This window comes from Mastigoproctus giganteus, chromosome 9 (assembly GCF_048544385.1).
Source record: "Mastigoproctus giganteus isolate SK-2022 chromosome 9, ASM4854438v1, whole genome shotgun sequence".
Classification (NCBI taxonomy): Eukaryota; Metazoa; Arthropoda; class Arachnida; order Uropygi; family Thelyphonidae; genus Mastigoproctus; species Mastigoproctus giganteus.
The window spans coordinates 67,227,583-67,250,286 of record NC_143583.1 but is presented as its reverse complement, the minus strand read 5'-3'; the positions used below and the strand labels follow the sequence as shown (position 1 = coordinate 67,250,286).

Here is a 22,704-nt window from a genome sequence, read left to right as displayed (position 1 = left end):
ACTAGGAGAGTGAGTGAGACCGGTAATAGCCTTAGACTGGACGCTGACGATGTGCCCTAATCTCGTAACCAGGTCAGCCTCTTTGGTCACGAGGATTGTTTCCTCCCCTCAAATTTCTGTTTCGAACGCGTATTATTATTTCTATTATTATTATTATTATGATTACCGCGTGTTCAGTTATGTAGCTGCAGCAGTACGAATTAGACGAATTCTTGCCTTAGATTCCATGTAACAGAACCGAGATTTCATGGCCTTTCCGATAGGAAACGTTATGAAATCCACGGAAGAGCAAAGTCAGCCACAAGTAGCCCTATTACAGGCTCTTCTACCAGCCAACTATCATACTAGGCTGAATACACCGGTTCTCGTCCGATCACCGAAGTTAAGCAGCGTTAGGCCCGGTCAGTACTTGGGAGGGTGACCACCTGGGAATACCGGGTGTAGTTGGCTTTTTGCCCTTTTTTTGACATTAGTTAATGCAGAAACAGAAAAAAAAAAAAATTAGTTAATGCAGAAACGCTGCTCATATTTTTCCTCAAGATCACAGCATCGATTTTCAAAAACATCAGTGCAACTACACTGAGGCCGGCCTCAGTGTAATTTAGTTTGCGGCAATTAAGCGTAATTTACAGGGATGCATAGCGCTGTCGCACCGTAGGGCGTCGAACTTACCACAGCACCTTTTTCTCAGTAATCACTTGCCGATAGATACTAGGAGAGTGAGTGAGACCGGTAATAGCCTTAGACTGGACGCTGACGATGTGCCCTAATCTCGTAACCAGGTCAGCCTCTTTGGTCACGAGGATTGTTTCCTCCCCTCAAATTTCTGTTTCGAACGCGTATTATTATTTCTATTATTATTATTATGATTACCTCGTGTTCAGTTATGTAGCTGCAGCAGTACGAATTAGACGAATTCTTGCCTTAGATTCCATGTAACAGAACCGAGATTTCATGGCGTTTCCGATAGGAAACGTTATGAAATCCATGGAAGAGCAAAGTCAGCCACAAGTAGCCCTATTACAGGCTCTTCTACCAGCCAACTATCATACTAGGCTGAATACACCGGTTCTCGTCCGATCACCGAAGTTAAGCAGCGTTAGGCGCGGTCAGTACTTGGGAGGGTGACCACCTGGGAATACCGGGTGTAGTTGGCTTTTTGCCCTTTTTTTGACATTAGTTAATGCAGAAACAGAAAAAAAAAAAAAATTAGTTAATGCAGAAACGCTGCTCATATTTTTCCTCAAGATCACAGCATCGATTTTCAAAAACATCAGTGCAACTACACTGAGGCCGGCCTCAGTGTAATTTAGTTTGCGGCAATTAAGCGTAATTTACAGGGATGCATAGCGCTGTCGCACCGTAGGGCGTCGAACTTACCACAGCACCTTTTTCTCAGTAATCACTTGCCGATAGATACTAGGAGAGTGAGTGAGACCGGTAATAGCCTTAGACTGGACGCTGACGATGTGCCCTAATCTCGTAACCAGGTCAGCCTCTTTGGTCACGAGGATTGTTTCCTCCCCTCAAATTTCTGTTTCGAACGCGTATTATTATTTCTATTATTATTATTATTATGATTACCGCGTGTTCAGTTATGTAGCTGCACCAGTACGAATTAGACGAATTCTTGCCTTAGATTCCATGTAACAGAACCGAGATTTCATGGCCTTTCCGATAGGAAACGTTATGAAATCCACGGAAGAGCAAAGTCAGCCACAAGTAGCCCTATTACAGGCTCTTCTACCAGCCAACTATCATACTAGGCTGAATACACCGGTTCTCGTCCGATCACCGAAGTTAAGCAGCGTTAGGCCCGGTCAGTACTTGGGAGGGTGACCACCTGGGAATACCGGGTGTAGTTGGCTTTTTGCCCTTTTTTTGACATTAGTTAATGCAGAAACAGAAAAAAAAAAAAAATTAGTTAATGCAGAAACGCTGCTCATATTTTTCCTCAAGATCACAGCATCGATTTTCAAAAACATCAGTGCAACTACACTGAGGCCGGCCTCAGTGTAATTTAGTTTGCGGCAATTAAGCGTAATTTACAGGGATGCATAGCGCTGTCGCACCGTAGGGCGTCGAACTTACCACAGCACCTTTTTCTCAGTAATCACTTGCCGATAGATACTAGGAGAGTGAGTGAGACCGGTAATAGCCTTAGACTGGACGCTGACGATGTGCCCTAATCTCGTAACCAGGTCAGCCTCTTTGGTCACGAGGATTGTTTCCTCCCCTCAAATTTCTGTTTCGAACGCGTATTATTATTTCTATTATTATTATTATGATTACCGCGTGTTCAGTTATGTAGCTGCAGCAGTACGAATTAGACGAATTCTTGCCTTAGATTCCATGTAACAGAACCGAGATTTCATGGCGTTTCCGATAGGAAACGTTATGAAATCCATGGAAGAGCAAAGTCAGCCACAAGTAGCCCTATTACAGGCTCTTCTACCAGCCAACTATCATACTAGGCTGAATACACCGGTTCTCGTCCGATCACCGAAGTTAAGCAGCGTTAGGCCCGGTCAGTACTTGGGAGGGTGACCACCTGGGAATACCGGGTGTAGTTGGCTTTTTGCCCTTTTTTTGACATTAGTTAATGCAGAAACCAAAAAAAAAAAAAATCAGTTAATGCAGAAACGCTGCTCATATTTTTCCTCAAGTTCAGAGCATCGATTTTCAAAAACATCAGTGCAACTACACTGAGGCCGGCCTCAGTGTAATTTAGTTTGCGGCAATTAAGCGTAATTTACAGGGATGCATAGCGCTGTCGCACCGTAGGGCGTCGAACTTACCACAGCACCTTTTTCTCAGTAATCACTTGCCGATAGATACTAGGAGAGTGAGTGAGACCGGTAATAGCCTTAGACTGGACGCTGACGATGTGCCCTAATCTCGTAACCAGGTCAGCCTCTTTGGTCACGAGGATTGTTTCCTCCCCTCAAATTTCTGTTTCGAACGCGTATTATTATTTCTATTATTATTATTATGATTACCTCGTGTTCAGTTATGTAGCTGCAGCAGTACGAATTAGACGAATTCTTGCCTTAGATTCCATGTAACAGAACCGAGATTTCATGGCGTTTCCGATAGGAAACGTTATGAAATCCATGGAAGAGCAAAGTCAGCGCTTTTTGCCCTTTTTTTGACATTAGTTAATGCAGAAACCAAAAAAAAAAAAAATCAGTTAATGCAGAAACGCTGCTCATATTTTTCCTCAAGTTCAGAGCATCGATTTTCAAAAACATCAGTGCAACTACACTGAGGCCGGCCTCAGTGTAATTTAGTTTGCGGCAATTAAGCGTAATTTACAGGGATGCATAGCGCTGTCGCACCGTAGGGCGTCGAACTTACCACAGCACCTTTTTCTCAGTAATCACTTGCCGATAGATACTAGGAGAGTGAGTGAGACCGGTAATAGCCTTAGACTGGACGCTGACGATGTGCCCTAATCTCGTAACCAGGTCAGCCTCTTTGGTCACGAGGATTGTTTCCTCCCCTCAAATTTCTGTTTCGAACGCGTATTATTATTTCTATTATTATTATTATGATTACCTCGTGTTCAGTTATGTAGCTGCAGCAGTACGAATTAGACGAATTCTTGCCTTAGATTCCATGTAACAGAACCGAGATTTCATGGCGTTTCCGATAGGAAACGTTATGAAATCCATGGAAGAGCAAAGTCAGCCACAAGTAGCCCTATTACAGGCTCTTCTACCAGCCAACTATCATACTAGGCTGAATACACCGGTTCTCGTCCGATCACCGAAGTTAAGCAGCGTTAGGCCCGGTCAGTACTTGGGAGGGTGACCACCTGGGAATACCGGGTGTAGTTGGCTTTTTGCCCTTTTTTTGACATTAGTTAATGCAGAAACAGAAAAAAAAAAAAAAATTAGTTAATGCAGAAACGCTGCTCATATTTTTCCTCAAGATCACAGCATCGATTTTCAAAAACATCAGTGCAACTACACTGAGGCCGGCCTCAGTGTAATTTAGTTTGCGGCAATTAAGCGTAATTTACAGGGATGCATAGCGCTGTCGCACCGTAGGGCGTCGAACTTACCACAGCACCTTTTTCTCAGTAATCACTTGCCGATAGATACTAGGAGAGTGAGTGAGACCGGTAATAGCCTTAGACTGGACGCTGACGATGTGCCCTAATCTCGTAACCAGGTCAGCCTCTTTGGTCACGAGGATTGTTTCCTCCCCTCAAATTTCTGTTTCGAACGCGTATTATTATTTCTATTATTATTATTATTATGATTACCGCGTGTTCAGTTATGTAGCTGCAGCAGTACGAATTAGACGAATTCTTGCCTTAGATTCCATGTAACAGAACCGAGATTTCATGGCCTTTCCGATAGGAAACGTTATGAAATCCATGGAAGAGCAAAGTCAGCCACAAGTAGCCCTATTACAGGCTCTTCTACCAGCCAACTATCATACTAGGCTGAATACACCAGTTCTCTGGATGATCTTGACCAGTGCAGACGTGTGTTTCCCTTTCTCCGCTATTGTGGGGATTAGTTGGCTAGTGCCGTCTTCCGAAGGGTGTGGTTCGGCAACCCCTCTGGTTTACAACCGTTCAAGGCTACAATGTCTAACGGAGGAAGTACAGAAGTTAAGACCAGCCGTAAAGCTATGTCAAAAACAACCACCGGGAATGTAGTGAAATCGCCGCAAGTCCTATCAACGGAGGAACTAGTAGACTCCTTGAACATTCCAATCGACCTTGACTGGAGTAAATCGTGCATTCTCCGATGTGACCCAAGCGGAGCTCCATATTCGGAATCTGATATTATTTGCAGCCTGAAAGGTAAGATTAAAGGTTCAGATGTATGGCACCTAGGATCTGTGAAATTTAATTCTGTATTCATTATCTCCTTTAAGGAGCATAATATTAAAGAAAGATTCTGTTCTCTTAAGAAAATTACTGTTCGTGGCCTTGCATGCGCTATTATCCCGATTAACAAGACTCGGAAAATAGAGGTCGTTATTCACTGGCTCCCACCCCAAATTCCGAACCGCCTAGTGGCGATGCATTTCGAGAAATTCGGGACCATAAAATACCTCGAGAACATATCCACCATAAAGGACAGAGAATGGTCCCACATTCTCAGTAACAAAAAGAAAATGATAATAGAACTTAATGATGAAGTACAGGTCACAGATATACCCTATGTCATTAGGGTGCAGAAAATGACTGGAATTGTAGTCATAAGCGGAAGACCACCATCCTGCTTTAGATGCAAAAAAATTGGGCACCTTCGCAAAGAGTGCACTGCACCAAAATGCGAAAAATGCAGTAAAATAGGTCATGAAGCGGAAAACTGCATAGGCCGCACGTATGCAGGCATAATATCAAAAAACCTGAAAAACGACTTCTGTGAAGACACAGATACCTGCAATATCGATGATGTCCAGGAAACGGAGTGCATCGAAGAACCGGGAAATAAAAAAAAAAATAAAAATGATTCGGGATTAGTGGAAGAAAACCCGTCAAATATAACACCAATAATTGACGCAACACAGTTAACCCCACCAAAAATAAACCAAAGCCATAAATCACCATTAGAAAACACCTGTGAAGGCAGGCCGCAAATGTTAACAACACCTGCTGTGAATAACGACAATACAGAGTCAATACAGCCTCTAGATACGCCCAACGTGCCCGAAGGAAAGGAAAGTGAGAAAGAAAGTGAAGAAGTAAAGAAAACATCGGAGAGAAGGAAAAAAACAAAATTCGTTCCCAACTTGGTCGTAAGGAACAAGCGGGACAAAGGAAAAGAAAAGGAAGCCGCAAAACCGGATAACTAAAGAAACCAGAAGAACCACTAAATATAGAATAACCCAAGTTTACCTCCAGACAAATATTAATTCCTAAACAATGAAAATAATATCCCTAAACTGCAATGGACTGAAAGGCAATGACTCTCAGAAATTATTGATAAATTTATTAGTAAACCTAAAACCTGATATTGTTATGCTTCAAGACACCAGGATAAATGACTTAAAAGAAGTAGCCATGTTCGAACAAAAACTAAATAAAAATTATATCTCTATTTTTGAACCAGCCCAAAATAATTCAGTTGCAGGAGTAATAACACTAATTTATAAAAGAGCCCGGAATATACAAATACACGCTCACGAAACTCTGATTCCACACAGAGCATTAGGAGTAGACATAACATGGAACTCAAAAACCTTATCGTTGATCAACATATATGGGCCTACAAGACACAACGAAAAAAAACACTTTTGGACAGAACTGGAACATATACTAACAGATAAGCACACAATTATAGCGGCAGGAGACATGAATTTCTTAGAAGACAAAACAAGGGATCAAGAAAAGGCAACAGATACACCCATTCCCACATTTTCTAAAATATTCAAAACATTACATTTATATGACGCCTACCGTACACTACACCCAACAAAGAAAGAATACACATTCTTTTCTGCAAACAACGCGTCCAGACTTGATAGACTTTACTACCCAGACCACCTGGGGATCACAGTAGGAAACGTCATGCATACACCAGTTTCCTTCACTGACCACCACATGCTGATAGTTAAGCTATTAGGTGAAGTCCAAGAAAGCGCATTTGTAAACAGGGAATACCCGCTCTGGAAACTGAATGCAAGTCTCCTACAGGAAGACGAGTTTCAAGCAGAAATCAAAAAAATCAGCAGAGAAACAAAAAACGCTGAAAACCCAATAGAAGGGTGGTATAGATTTAAACAGGAGGTAAAAAAAATGGCTATTAAATTGGGGAAACAAATGAAACATAAACAGAACGAAGAAAAGAGAAACATAATAAAAGAATTACAAAGAACATACACACCCGATAGAAATATTAAAAACACAATGGAAAGAACAAAACTTAAAGAAAAACTAAAAGATATTGAAAAGAAAGAAATAGAAGGCGCATGGCTTAGAGCTAGAATTAAGGCCATCGAAAATGATGAAGGCAAAAGCAGTACAGCTTGGTTATTTGAAAAAGAAAGATGCAAGAAAAGAACCGTAAAAGCCATAACAAAAAACAATGAAACATACAAAAATGATGCAGATATAATAGCTATCTTCCACAATCACTACACGGAAACATTTGAAAGAAAACACAGCTGTGAGACCGAATCAGACACTTTCTTACAGCTGTTAAATAAATTAAAACCAGATGAAGCAGAAGAAATCGACAAACCTATATCCATACAAGAATGCAGACAAGCAATCAGAAAACTCCCAACACAAAAATCACCAGGACCAGACGGACTCACTGCTGAATTTTACAAGAAATACTTCCACATATTTGAAGACCAATTTGTAGACATGATAATAGCAATAGGAAAAACAGAAAATACACCCCAAAATTTTAACCTAGGATACATATGTACCATCCCAAAAACCGAGAATAAAGAAAATCTAAAAGACATAAACCAATGGAGAGGCATTACTCTTCTGAACACAGACTTCAAAATCTTGTCAAAAATCTTAGCGTCAAGAGTACAAATCCACTTAGTGAAAATAATCACTGATGCCCAAACGTGCGGAATTAAGGGGCGAAAAATTGAAGACACCATAATGCAGGTAAGATGCATTTATGAATATTACAAAGTAACTGAAAAACCATGCATTCTAATGGGACTGGACATAGAAAAAGCCTTTGATTCAGTCAGCCATGATTACCTACATAAAGTTATAAAAGCAACAGGATTCGGAATCGGGTTCCAAACATGGATAAGAACGTTGTACAATAAGGCTCAATCAAGATTAATAATTAACAAAAAGCTGTCTGCCCCATTCAATATCCAATGCTCCATTAGGCAAGGTGACAACCTCTCAATGATTCTGTTTGCCTTGGCTATAGAACCACTGATAAGGTCAATCCAATCAAACAAAAAAATTAGCGGAACGCGCATAGGCGAAGAGAGAGAAACTAAGGTCCTGGCGTACGCTGACGATATCACGGTGACGCTGACAACGGCTCAATCTGTAAATGAAATACTAAAAATCATGAAATCTTTCGAAAAGGCGAGCGGCCTAAAAATAAATGAAAGGAAAACAAACGCAACATTAATCGGAAAGTGGAAAAAAACACCCACCTTGCCTGAAAATATAAACAGTAAAAACGAATTTAGAATACTAGGAATCACACTAGGTGAAGAAGAATGTTACGCTAACCAATGGGAAGCATTGTGCAAGAAAGTGACCCAAAAATTATCAACCTGGAGAGGAAGACATCTCTCAGTAAAAGGGAAGGCAAGAGTGTGCAACCAGTATATAATGTCCAAACTATGGTACCTGATCGGACACATCCCATACAATGGGAAATATGCAGACAGGATTCATAGAGAATGCGCCCAGTTTATTTGGAATTCATCCTACGAACCAATGAGAAGGTCAACCCTCTTTCACGACAGTGAAGCTGGAGGCCTTGGGCTCGTTAACATCCACATAAAAACACTAATAAACAATGCGAAAATTGCAGAAAAAGCCCAAAACTCAGGAAAAGGGTGGACACCTTATGTACTAATGTTTAAACAAAAGTTACTCCCTCACAGATATGCCTACTCACTGGAAGCAAAAATAAATAGAATACCAGAAATGTTCAGAGAAATCGTGGAAGGTGAAGAGTATGCAAAAGACAGAATAGATCTCGGGAAAATTCTGGAAACAAACTCAAGAGTGACCTACACAAAAATGATAAGAAGCACTATACCACCACCACAACACAGGGAAATTCAAAGGGGAAATATAAGACTATCACCAGTACTAGAAAAAGTGTTTAAATTACCAATAAAACCGAAATATAAGACCTTCTTTTATAAAGTTCATCACTGTTGTCTGCCAACCAGAATATGGCTGGTTGCAAAAGGCATACCTATCTACAGTCCAGCCAAATGCAACTTCTGCAACGATCCAGAAACAATACACCACCTAATGATATACTGCAACGTCACATCTAAAATATGGAACGTAGTGACTCCACTGATCTCTTCATCGTCAATGATCACCGAAAAACTTGTATTCTGGTTAAAAGATGGAAAAATAGAAACAACAAAAATGATCATAATAATCATTACAATGTACGCAATATGGTCGCACAGATGCGATGAAATATACGGGAGAAATGAAGCAGGAAACATATTGATGAAAGTAAACAAATATCTCAAAGAAATCACTCATGATACCATCTACAAGAAAGCAATAACCCCGAGGGAATGGCAGAAAACAGGAGTCCTCTCTGGAGAGCAAGACAGTTACAAATACAAACCAATCGCAAATTAATCATCACAATGCCATAAATGTTTTTAAATGTGAAAACTGAACTAATACAAGTTAAACAAAGAAATAAGATAACGTAACACAATGAAACTAATAAATTAATGTATCTTAAGAAACATTATAGGTATATGATAAATCACTATGTGTATTTCAATAAGGATTGTCAATTAGCACGAATGTATATATAACGTAAGATCTCAATAACAATTTGTACTTTAAAAATCATGTACAATATAGTTTAACAATAGCAATAAAAAAAGAAAAGCTTATGTGTAAATTAGAATAAAAAAGAAATATGGTCAAGTTATATAAAGGAGAAAGAACCTGTATAAATACAGAACAATGGAACAATATATAAACCATTCATATATAATGTGTCCAATATGAGCAACACAACTTGTGTATTCGCTTTATATGTAAACAAAAAAGAGAGATAAGTTAAAACTGAAATAATGTAACCTGGTGTCGTGAAGTAGAGCTAAATGTAAATGAATGTAAAGCAATAATAATATGTTAAACAAAAAGAAAAGATGTTATCTGACAAATGAAGGTATGTAAAAATTGGAACGGAAAATGATACAATGTAATTTATAAATAATGTCATGTATGTTTACATAACAAGCTTGTATACCTAATGAGTGTAATTTATAAATAATGTAATGTATATTTACATAACAAGCTGGTATACCTAATGAGTGTAATTTATAAATAATGTAATGTATATTTACATAACAAGCTGGTATACCTAATGAGTGTAATTTATAAATAATGTAATGTATATCTATATAACAAGCTGGTATACCTAATGAGGGTAATTTATAAATAATGTAATATATATTTATATAACAAGCTGGTATACCTAATGAGTGTAACTTATAAATAATGTAATGTATATTTATATAACAAGCTGGTATGCATCATAATTGTAGGACATATCCGTTCTACAGATAAAAAAAATTCATATATCAACAAATTGTATAGTAAAATGGAAAAGTGTACCAAAATAAAAAGGAAATATGTGAGCAAGCCTCACGTATAGAGACAATATCACATGAGCCAAAACAAATTCAGGACTGTAGTGCAATATAAGGTCAATCAAATGGAAGTAAATAAAACGTATGCTAATAAGAAACGCCACTCTCAGGCGAGGATGTAACCTGAAAAGGAAAATAGAATGTGAAAAAAAAAAAAAAAAAAAATATATATGTAACAAAATGAAACAGAAAATGATACTATGTAATTTGTAAATAATGTATATATTGTAATTTATATTTGTATCATAAGCTGGTATATCCAAAGTATGTATATAGAAACCAATAAAATAGTACTAGGCTGAATACACCGGTTCTCGTCTGATCACTGAAGTTAAGCAGCGTTAGGCCCGGTCAGTACTTGGGAGGGTGACCACCTGGGAATACCGGGTGTAGTTGGCTTTTTTGACATTAGTTAATGCAGAAACAAAAAAAAAAAAAAATTAGTTAATGCAGAAACGCTGCTCATATTTTTCCTCATGATCACAGCATCGATTTTCAAAAACATCAGTGCAACTACACTGAGGCCGGCCTCAGTGTAATTTAGTTTGCGGCAATTAAGCGTAATTTACAGGGATGCATAGCGCTGTCGCACCGTAGGGCGTCGAACTTACCACAGCACCTTTTTCTCAGTAATCACTTGCCGATAGATACTAGGAGAGTGAGTGAGACCGGTAATAGCCTTAGACTGGACGCTGACGATGTGCCCTAATCTCGTAACCAGGTCAGCCTCTTTGGTCACGAGTATTGTTTCCTCCCCTCAAATTTCTGTTTCGAACGCGTATTATTATTTCTATTATTATTATTATGATTACCGCGTGTTCAGTTATGTAGCTGCAGCAGTACGAATTAGACGAATTCTTGCCTTAGATTCCATGTAACAGAACCGAGATTTCATGGCGTTTCCGATAGGAAACGTTATGAAATCCATGGAAGAGCAAAGTCAGCCACAAGTAGCCCTATTACAGGCTCTTCTACCAGCCAACTATCATACTAGGCTGAATACACCGGTTCTCGTCCGATCACCGAAGTTAAGCAGCGTTAGGCCCGGTCAGTACTTGGGAGGGTGACCACCTGGGAATACCGGGTGTAGTTGGCTTTTTGCCCTTTTTTTGACATTAGTTAATGCAGAAACAGAAAAAAAAAAAAATTAGTTAATGCAGAAACGCTGCTCATATTTTTCCTCAAGATCACAGCATCGATTTTCAAAAACATCAGTGCAACTACACTGAGGCCTGCCTCAGTGTAATTTAGTTTGCGGCAATTAAGCGTAATTTACAGGGATGCATAGCGCTGTCGCACCGTAGGGCGTCGAACTTACCACAGCACCTTTTTCTCAGTAATCACTTGCCGATAGATACTAGGAGAGTGAGTGAGACCGGTAATAGCCTTAGACTGGACGCTGACGATGTGCCCTAATCTCGTAACCAGGTCAGCCTCTTTGGTCACGAGGATTGTTTCCTCCCCTCAAATTTCTGTTTCGAACGCGTATTATTATTTCTATTATTATTATTATGATTACCGCGTGTTCAGTTATGTAGCTGCAGCAGTACGAATTAGACGAATTCTTGCCTTAGATTCCATGTAACAGAACCGAGATTTCATGGCGTTTCCGATAGGAAACGTTATGAAATCCATGGAAGAGCAAAATCAGCCACAAGTAGCCCTATTACAGGCTCTTCTACCAGCCAACTATCATACTAGGCTGAATACACCGGTTCTCGTCCGATCAAGGAAGTTAAGCAGCGTTAGGCCCGGTCAGTACTTGGGAGGGTGACCACCTTGGAATACCGGGTGTAGTTGGCTTTTTGCCCTTTTTTTGACATTAGTTAATGCAGAAACAAAAAAAAAAAAAAATTAGTTAATGCAGAAACGCTGCTCATATTTTTCCTCAAGATCACAGCATCGATTTTCAAAAACATCAGTGCAACTACACTGAGGCCGGCCTCAGTGTAATTTAGTTTGCGGCAATTAAGCGTAATTTACAGGGATGCATAGCGCTGTCGCACCGTAGGGCGTCGAACTTACCACAGCACCTTTTTCTCAGTAATCACTTGCCGATAGATACTAGGAGAGTGAGTGAGACCGGTAATAGCCTTAGACTGGACGCTGACGATGTGCCCTAATCTCGTAACCAGGTCAGCCTCTTTGGTCACGAGGATTGTTTCCTCCCCTCAAATTTCTGTTTCGAACGCGTATTATTATTTCTATTATTATTATTATGATTACCGCGTGTTCAGTTATGTAGCTGCAGCAGTACGAATTAGACGAATTCTTGCCTTAGATTCCATGTAACAGAACCGAGATTTCATGGCGTTTCCGATAGGAAACGTTATGAAATCCATGGAAGAGCAAAGTCAGCCACAAGTAGCCCTATTACAGGCTCTTCTACCAGCCAACTATCATTCTAGGCTGAATACACCGGTTCTCGTCCGATCACCGAAGTTAAGCAGCGTTAGGCACGGTCAGTACTTGGGAGGGTGACCACCTGGGAATACCGGGTGTAGTTGGCTTTTTGCCCTTTTTTTGGCATTAGTTAATGCAGAAACAGAAAAAAAAAAAATTAGTTAATGCAGAAACGCTGCTCATATTTTTCCTCAAGATCACAGCATCGATTTTCAAAAACATCAGTGCAACTACACTGAGGCCGGCCTCAGTGTAATTTAGTTTGCGGCGATTAAGCGTAATTTACAGGGATGCATAGCGCTGTCGCACCGTAGGGCGTCGAACTTACCACAGCACCTTTTTCTCAGTAATCACTTGCCGATAGATACTAGGAGAGTGAGTGAGACCGGTAATAGCCTTAGACTGGACGCTGACGATGTGCCCTAATCTCGTAACCAGGTCAGCCTCTTTGGTCACGAGGATTGTTTCCTCCCCTCAAATTTCTGTTTCGAACGCGTATTATTATTTCTATTATTATGAGTAGTATAAGGTTGGGGTTCTAACCGACTTCGGCTCTATGAATTTTGGCGTCAATTTTCGTGCGTGTTGCCGCGTCGGTCGCTTGTTTTGCCGTTTAGGTTTTGAGCGTCTGCCGGTGAAGCGAGCCGAGGTTTAGGTTTAGCGGTTGCGCCGAGGCTTAGTTGCGGAAAAATATATTTTAGTTCTTATTTCGCCCGCTAGATGGCGCCACTTATTTTCGCCATTAAATTAAAATTTTTTTTTTCTTTACCGAGGCTCGAACCCATGTCGTTGCTACTGGTGGTCCGGTGCTTATCCCCACGGCTACCCTTTCAGTTGTAAGAATATGTGTAAATGTAGCTCTTATAGTTAAGAGTGGTGTGAGTGTGACGTATGAAGTTGTATTTCGCCTTTTTCTGATTGGAGGGGGATATGAACCGATGTTCTGATTGGTTTGGGGGTATAAACCGACTTCGGCTCTGAGTCTACCGGTGATTTTCTGGTCTGTTGATGCCGTAGAAATCGTCTGCTTTTGCCGCGTTGGTTTTCAAGGTGGCGTTGGAGGGTGCGCAATGAATTGTGGGTTCGCGCACGCACACACACAAGCCCGAGTTCTCGCGCGCAGCGCGCACGCACGCACACACACACACACACACAAGCCCGAGCTCTTGAGCTCGCGCACGCACACACACACACACACACACACACACACACACACACAAGAAAATAGAGCAGTAGACATTCTTTCCCAAGACAAAGGTTTTGGCGGGAAAAACGTGGACGCTGTAGACATACGGGCACTTGGGGGGTCACAAAAAGTTCGAGCCCGACGATGGCCACGACAACAGAAGCCCACGAAACAGTGCCGCCATCTAGCGAGTCATTCTGAAAGCTGAAATCAAAGATTTTATTTTATTTAAGGTGTTTAAATTTTTTTTTTTTTTTTCCTAGGTAGCTATGACTTTGCCTTTTAAATATATTTCAGTGGCTTTGCAATATGTGGCGCCATCTGTGGAAGCAATCTGAAAGCTGAAAATTAAAAGATTTTATTTAAATATATATTTTTTTTTTTTTTTTTTTTCCCTACATACTTCTTGAACGGAGATTGCCACGACATCGTAACAACCAAGAAAATGTGTCGCCATCTAGCGTGTCATTCTGAAAGTTGAAATTAAGGATTTTATTTAAATATATATTTTTTTCTCTCACATACTTCTTGAACGGAGATTGCCAAGACATCGTAACTACCAAGAAACTGTGTCGCCATCTACCGATCTATTCTGCAAGTTGAAAAGCTGAAAAATTAAGTATTTTTATATGTTTAATGTTATGTTATGTGCTTTTTTGATGGTTAAATTTTTATATGTATATATTTTTACCCATAACTATTTATGATGGTTCCTCTTCAAGTTGAATTTTGTATCCTGATGCTTAGTCTATCTTGAAAAAAAAAAAAAAAAAAAAAACCTGAAAAGTAAAATGTATTGATGTGTATATATATTTATTTACCTTCTTCAGATTCTTTCCACAACTTTGAATTTTTTTAAATTTCTACTTTCTAAGAAAAAAAGACAGACAATATTTTTCAAATAGATATGTTTATTGATAAATAATAAAAAAAAAAAAATAAAAAAAAAAATAAAAAAAAATTACAAGATAGTGGGGTCATCGCTATTTTTACCCCATCTTTAACCATTAGCTTCCAAACCCAGCCATATAAGATGCAAAGAAACAGGGGTCGCGCCATAAGTACTCCTGGTTTTCGTAGAAGTCCATCTGGAAAAGAAAAAAGAAATGTTACAAGATTACAGCGATCCGCGCGTCGTTGGAAGTTTTAGTGGTGTTAATGCATTACAAAAACATACAAAATTACCCAGACGTATCGTGAAAGAGTATTTGTCATCTCAACCTGCTTATGTCAGACACAAGCCTCAAAGAGTTAATTTTCCTAGAAACCAAATAATAGTTCCTGGTCTACACCATACGTTTCAGTGTGACTTAGCAGAAGTTTCCAATCTGTCTGATGCTAATGGCGGAGTGCGTTATTTACTCGTCTGTATAGACGCTTTTTCTAGATACGCCTGGGTGAGAACACTTAGAAATAAAACATCGAAGCAGATGGTAAAAGCATTCAAATCAATTTTCAAGGAAGAAACGCCATTCAGTGTTAACAGTGACAGAGGTAGAGAGTTTATAAACAAAGATGTGAGGGCCCTATTTAAATCTCTCAACATTAATTTTTATACTACTAGATCGGAGAAAAAGGCTGCAATCGCTGAACGTTTTATTCGAACTCTGAAAGAAAAAATATTTAAATGGATAACTTATTCTGAAAGTAAGAAATATGTGCATGTTCTTCCCGACATTGTAGCTACTTATAATCGAACGCCACATCGAGCTATAGGAATGCCACCTGCCGATGTCACTTTGCATAATGAAGAAGACGTCTACAGGAAATTGTACTTGAAAAAAACCAAAGAACAGATTCCTAAATTTAAAGTGGGGGATCGTGTCGTTCTAAGTACAGGTTCGAATCTTTTCCGCAAAGGATTCTGGGGCAGTTGGACGCGTGAAATTTTTACTATATCTCAAGTATTGAAACGAAGAAAGCCAGTTGTGTACAGAGTACAAGACAAAGCAGGCGACACTATCGAAGGTACCTTTTATGAGCAACAGTTACAACTTGTTAATATTCACGACAAGTTGCCACAGGATACATATCTTATTGAAAAAGTACTTAAGGAGCGACGTGTGGGAGGAGAACGTCAATTCCGTGTTAAGTGGCTAGGATATCCTGCTTCCTACAGCAGTTGGGTTTCGGCTAAAGATGTTCTTCTTAACACTACCGAGTAATGCATGCATGGATTTCCATCCCCAGAATACGCAAGCTAATTTTACTATTATATTGCCCGACACTATACCTCTCAAAGGCAAATGGGAAGTAGCACTTGCAGAAATACACGTACCTAAGTCATGGGACAATATTTCCGAAGGTTGGGCCGAGTTTGCAATTCTGCAGAAAGAACCGACAGTTAGGAACCCTGAGGTTTACATGCTGAACGATGAGTACGAAAATTCGTCTAAATTGATTGAACATATGTGTGGTCTTAATACCAATTTAGAGCTTAAAGTAGAAGAGACAGAATTCAAAGTGAGATTTACAATTCGCGTTAAAAATGGCTGTGAGTTGCGCATGACTTTACGAACTGCCAGAATTCTAGGACTAGTACACAAAGTAGTAGTGAGTGAAGCTGTTGACAAATCTAGAACTTTTAAAGGGGAGTACATAGGAAAGTGGATACCTAAAGGTAAAATAGTGTTACCACCATTAAAGCCTAACAGTGAGTGTGCTGATAGGAAGCTTGTACTCGTACAACAGCCGACTTGTGATGTTCGCGAGCATAAAATTCCTTATGGTAATTACGGTAGCATCTCCGAAATTCTAAAGGTTATGACTTTTATAGCCCCCGAAATTAAAGGTTCTGTTAATGCCCGTGGTTTTGTTTCTTTCGAAATAGAAAGTGGTGTGCGTCTTCGCTTCCCTGAGACAGGACTCGGTGAGTTACTCGGTTTTGAGCGTATGCCCGATGGTTTCGAAGGAACAGCGAGATCGAAATTTCCCGGAGATATAAATAGAGGTGTAGGCTCTTATTTTGTTTATAGTAGTGTGATAGAAGACCAGGTCGTGGGTGATATCAGAGCGCCTCTTTTGCGAGTAGTACCGTTCGGAAGCAGTGGCGAATTCTTACATTTGGACTATTACCCTGTACTGCTCTCGAACATTCAATCCATTTCTATTCAAATTCGCACAGACAGTGGTCAGTTATTTCCATTCAGAGGTGGTAAAACTCTAATTAAGTTACATTTTCGACCCCAATGAACGCGTACGTTGATTACTACTCAGTGCAAGCGGGGGGAAATCCCTACTTTGTAGGAGCAGCGATCCAGAGAGGTCAAGGTTTAGGCAGTATATTCAGATCAGCATTTACATTTCTCTCTCCTCTTCTGAAGCCCGCAGCCAAATTCATCGGTCGCCAAGTGCTATCGGCAGGTCGTAATATCATAGATGATGTCATTTCGGGAGCACCCGTGAAACGCTCGTTTATAAATCGAGCTTCTGAAGTAGGACAGGCCATTAAGCAAAAAGTTCGTAGTCAGAGTGGAGGTAAACGTCGAAAGAAAAAAAAATATCAGGACATCTTTCAATGATGGGTGAAGTTATGATGTCAGAACTAGACCTGTTTGCACAGCCTGCCACTAATCTATGCATCGAGCGATCTTCATACATTACTTTTTTGCCTTTAGCTTCAGTGGATACGCCGGGCCCAATAGAATTTTCCGTACCGGGGACATCAGAAGAATATCTGGACCTGGGAAAAACTTATTTGCGACTCAAAGTACAGTTAACTCAAAGCGACGGAAAAGAATTACAGTCGAGTGTAGGAGTTGTCAACAACTTTTTTCACTCCATGTTTAAACATGTGGATCTTTTCGTTCAAGACAAATTAATTAATCCAAGCAGCGACACATACCCCTATAGAGCTTATTTAGAAACGCTTTTGAATTTTGACAGAGGAGCAAAAAAATCACAGCTCACTACAGAACTGTTCGTAAAAGACAATTTTTCGGATGTTTCGCAAATGTTTTCTCAGCCTGACAGTGGTATGAATCAACGTATGAAGTTTTTTTCGAAAACTAAAACTGTGGAACTTCTGGGTCGTCTCAGACTAGATTTGTGCCATCAAGACAAATATATTATTAATAATTTATCGCTCCGCCTAAGAATGGTTCGCAGTTCGCCCGAGTTCTGTCTGTTGTCTCTCGACAATACTGCTAAAATTCATATACGCGAAGCCTGTCTTTTTGTGCGTAAAGTTAAACTTAACCCCAGCATACAGTTAGCCCACATGAGTGTTCTTGAAAAACATCCTATTGTATATCCTATTAATAGAGCTGATGTAAGTTACTATTCAATACCAAAAGGCATGTCAGACTCTACCCGAGATAATATATATCTAGGCCAGATCCCCACTCGTTTAATAGTCGGTATTGTGTCCAGTGATAGTTTCAACGGCTCCCTCAAAACCAACCCATTCAATTTTGGTCACTACAACTTGTGCTATTTACTTCTGACGGCTGATGGTGTGCAGCATCCTTCCATTCCGCTAACACCCGATTATAAGAATGGACATTATACGCGGTCCTACCTGTCTATTTTCACATCGCTAAACAAATGGAATTCAGACTGTGGAAATGACATATCAATCCTGGATTATACAGAAGGGAATGTGCTTTATGCTTTCGACCTAACTCCCGACAGTAACGCTGTTGGCACGCACATCACTTCTTTACGGCGAGGCGGTGTTCGACTTGAACTGAAATTCGCAGAACCTCTTCCCGAAAACGTAACAGTGATCTTGTATGCCGAATTCGAAAACATTCTTTCTGTGACTAAGGACCGTTCAATCATCGTGAATTATGAACACTAGAGATATATTAAAGGTTTTAGAAGCTGACAGTGAATCGAGAAAACATCTGATCGGTGTCTGTGCCAGGGACGAGTTACCGTCAAAAATACAGAGGAAACCAGCATTGCTAGTCATCAATACAGACAAGGCACACATGCCAGGTACTCACTGGGTGAGTATCTTCCTAGGAAAAAGAGAAAGTCAATATTTCGACAGCTTTGCACGACCGCTGACACCGGACATTGCAGAGTTCCTTAACCAAAACAGTAAGAAATGGACTTATAACAAAGTGGTGATTCAACATCCAGAATCTATAGCGTGTGGACTACATTGTATTTTTTTCCTGACTCATCGGTGTAGAAATATTTCTATGTCAAAGATTGTAAACAAATATTATTGTAAAGATTTGTGGGCAAATGATTTGTTAGCCACATTACATGTAATTGAACCTTTACTTACAAAATAAAATTTTATTTATTTTTAAAAAGTGTCTGTTTTATTGAAAAAAAACTTACCACAACGAAATCCACGTATGTTTACGTCTCAAACGACGAGGCGATATTAAAGCCGTATATCGGCGCTTGACCTGCTTACGAGGCTTTACAACTTCGCTCTTGGAGTACCGTTGCTCCGACGCTTCAGAGGATGGAATTGTGGGTAGCGAGGCCGTTACGTTCGATACGCTGGTCTCGATATCGCTTGATGCCGACGAGGACGCTTGTTTTGCGGCATTAGTTTTCAGGCCTAAATATGACTGTAGTATCTGAAGATACATTTTAACTTTAGACTCGGGCTGCAAATCCTGTCTTTTTAAGATTTCAGACATTTTCTCGTCTAAAGAGAGCATCTGTTTTTGTTCTGGCGGTGCAGCTACAAGCAAGAATTTACGGAAAGATTCACTCATCTTCTAATCAAACTTGTAATGAGCGGAACCACTATACTTGCGATCAGGGGGAACAGTGAACCTCCTTGTTGAAGAATTAATTTCCGCCTAGTTTTAAATGCTACTTTTTTATCTGCTAGTGTTCTAAGCAGACGTTTTTTGCGTTGTAACTTGCTTTTCACTCTGTCTGTCAACGGAATGCTACCTTTGACTATGTTTTTACATATTTCACAGAGTGAATTTATTTCTGTTTGATTTGAACTCCTTAATAAAGCGGTTGCCTGTTTCGGCCGAACTTCCGACAGATACCTTATAAAGTTAGCATTGTTTTTTAGACGCAGAGCCATATGGGGATGTAAACAATCGTATGTCCTTCGTTTGGTAACACGTGTGAGCGCAGTCTCAACCTATCATCTGTGTTCTGACAAAAATCAAACAGTAAATATGAATGAGGATCGCGTGTTGCATGCTTATATATGTCGACTAAAACACGTGATCTCCCGGGGAAAACTTGACTTGCTAGGTGTGAAATTTGTCTTGAGTCGCGAGGGTTTTTAAAAACAATCAGATAGTGCGAATTCAAACTGATAGTACGGAACTGCGATCCTTGCGAAAACAGGTTTTGTGTTAACAAAATAACACTCAGATTTCTATGATGTGATCCTTTTATAAATATTTCAGAAACGACAATACTATCCTTTGCTTGGTTGATGAGATCGTCTAAAACAAGTAAATTTTTTACTGATGGATCGAATTCGGGGATGTTTAAACCCTCCACGAACTCGATTTGCGAGTAACACCGAAACTTATCTTGAAACTCTGAATAGCAATAGACGATTCTTTGAGGTGGTGGCGAAATTAAACTTTCACTATTTTCTAATAGCGACAATACAAACGTCGTCTTTCCACTCTGTGTTGCTCCCGAGACTATAGCTGTGAATGGATGGTGAAACATTATGTAAATGAGCGCGCGCTAGTCTGGACCATGTATTTATGTGTGTGTTCGCGCGCCGATGTGAGAGGTCTAGCAAATGTAAAGACAGAAGGTGACGTCTCCAGAAAAACGAAACATTGTCCCCTTTTTTAAAAAACTGTGAGTTATGAAAAAGGTTTTTTTGGAAGTTGTCTTTTCCATGAAACCATTCTTGACACAGAAAAAGTGTATTCCTCCTTCTAAGCGCGCCCGACACTTCGTGGCGGGTGGGAGGGGTGCCGCGATCCCCCCGTGCGCTCGCACCCATCACGTTGTGATGGGTGGGAGGGGTGCCGCGATCCCCCCGTGCGCGCGCCCATCACAACGTGATGGGTGGGAGGGGTGCCGCGATTCCCCCTGCGCCCTGCGATTCCCATCCGAGTGCCGTCACGAATGTGACGTCGGTGGGAATAGGATGGGGAAGACGTGCCCGATCGACTTCGCCGACATCCTGAAAAAAAAGGAGACGTCACCAGAGGTAGCCATTGAAAACTGCTTAGTGTCAAAAACATGGGGATTTCACTGGGTTTTTTTTCTAATGTTGATAGTATGATGACTAGGTGGTTAGCTTTCGCTATGTGTCTTGGAGTGCGTGTGTCGTCTCCTACCACACGTTTAGCGAAAGTAAAGCCAAACCCTTTTGTTACTGAGGACTCAAGGAGACGAGAAGTACGCTTGTCTCTCCGGACAGAAAACGATACTTCGACAGAAAAAAAAAAGAGACACAGATAAAAGTTACAAAAGAATATTCTATTTTATTCTTAAAAACTAAAGAAAGATACAAAATACTTACTACTAAAGATTCCCTAATCTAGATAACCACGCTGCAGTAGCCATCATCTGTTGTCAACCCGTCGTTACTTTGATCGGTCCAGATGATGGGCACTGTGGAAGCACCGGACGTCGAAAAACCGCTCTCGTCAACGGCATAGGGATTCCAAGGACCAACATCATTGTCTTCTTCTTCTTCTTCTTCTTCATACTCCCCCACGACGATTATATCAGGTGACCGAGCCTCACGATCAACGTTTTCCGATCCTGTTGACAGTTCTGATGTCGATCGTGAGGAGTTGGATGCTGATATGTCGCCGTCGTATGAAGCATGCCAACTTGCAGGATAAAGGCTATCATCCAGTGATAGAGATGAATTGCAAAAGGACTGCCCCGTACTAATGGGAGTTGAACTCCGTATTTTCGTAAAATATTTTGGGTCGTTGCAGTCAAAGGACTCACAACCATCAGCAACTTCCCAAAGGTCTATATCACTGTCGGAAACCCAAGGGTTACAACACTCCGAACTTTTATCAGAAGTGACAACTGACCCCGAACATAAGCATAAACTGTACGTACACAACATTGTATGGAAAAAACGTGAGAGTAACATGAAGAAATAAACACAAAAACTAGCCCTTTTAAACTCAAACAGGTTCAAATGTTAATCTAATACAACCAATCAGATTGGTATGGAAAGGTGAAAATTTAACCAATGAGATGGGTTCATGAAGGTGAGTACGGGGGCGTATCGGAATTATCGTATATAATACTGTTGCTAAAACAACTTATTAGTTAACATGCTCCTTTTTACTTGACAACAGCCAATCTGTGTTTTAGATTCAAGAGTATGTGAACGTCACAGCCAATAAGAAATTACTACGGTATGAGAGTGAAAGTCACAGTCTATAGGAAATCACTATGGTATGAGAGCGAAATACTTAATCGTCAGTAAGGGCGTGACATCTTTGAAGGTAATCTTTGAAGCTGAATTATCTTTTTGTTTTTTGTTACTACAAAGGCTTCGGAACGATACCAGCTAAAGCTATGTGCTGTTATATAACCTTTGTACTACATGTTTCTATTTGTTCCCAACCATAGCCTTTGAAGTTGAGCTAGCTTTTACTATTCTAAATTTAAACAAAGACTCGGGATTCACATCACCCCTAGTTATATGACATGTGCCTACCCAGTTCCCGACCGACCGATCGACATCTTTTTGTCACTCTACATTTTCAACAAAGCCTAGGGTGCGGTATCACAGGCACATGTCGTACAAAGGCTCTGGGAGCGGTAGAGCATACTTGGAGGGGTGGTATCTCCTTTAGTCTTTGTACGTCTCGTGTCTAGCTGTGACCAAACGAAGCCTTTTGAAGTTGAAC

At 40.2% G+C, this 22,704-nt stretch overlaps 5 non-coding genes and 4 pseudogenes across 5 annotated transcripts; all 9 read left to right on the top strand.

The window, feature by feature from the left end:
* Positions 1-331: 331 nt before the first annotated feature.
* On the top strand, positions 332-450 carry LOC150080377 (5S ribosomal RNA). Its single transcript, XR_016547483.1, has one exon. It is a non-coding gene; the product is annotated as a 5S ribosomal RNA (ribosomal RNA).
* A 588-nt stretch (positions 451-1,038) lies between these two features.
* LOC150080376 (5S ribosomal RNA) lies at positions 1,039-1,157 on the top strand (annotated as a pseudogene).
* Positions 1,158-1,749: 592 nt separating this feature from the next.
* On the top strand, positions 1,750-1,868 carry LOC150080375 (5S ribosomal RNA). Its single transcript, XR_016547482.1, has one exon. It is a non-coding gene; the product is annotated as a 5S ribosomal RNA (ribosomal RNA).
* A 589-nt stretch (positions 1,869-2,457) lies between these two features.
* Positions 2,458-2,576, top strand: LOC150080374 (5S ribosomal RNA). Its single transcript, XR_016547481.1, has one exon. It is a non-coding gene; the product is annotated as a 5S ribosomal RNA (ribosomal RNA).
* A 1,147-nt stretch (positions 2,577-3,723) lies between these two features.
* On the top strand, positions 3,724-3,842 carry LOC150080373 (5S ribosomal RNA). The gene has a single exon (XR_016547480.1). It is a non-coding gene; the product is annotated as a 5S ribosomal RNA (ribosomal RNA).
* A 6,762-nt stretch (positions 3,843-10,604) lies between these two features.
* On the top strand, positions 10,605-10,725 carry LOC150080372 (5S ribosomal RNA; annotated as a pseudogene).
* Positions 10,726-11,303: 578 nt separating this feature from the next.
* Positions 11,304-11,422, top strand: LOC150080371 (5S ribosomal RNA). The gene has a single exon (XR_016547478.1). It is a non-coding gene; the product is annotated as a 5S ribosomal RNA (ribosomal RNA).
* Positions 11,423-12,010: 588 nt separating this feature from the next.
* On the top strand, positions 12,011-12,129 carry LOC150080370 (5S ribosomal RNA; annotated as a pseudogene).
* A 588-nt stretch (positions 12,130-12,717) lies between these two features.
* On the top strand, positions 12,718-12,836 carry LOC150080369 (5S ribosomal RNA; annotated as a pseudogene).
* The last annotated feature ends 9,868 nt before the right edge of the window (positions 12,837-22,704 follow it).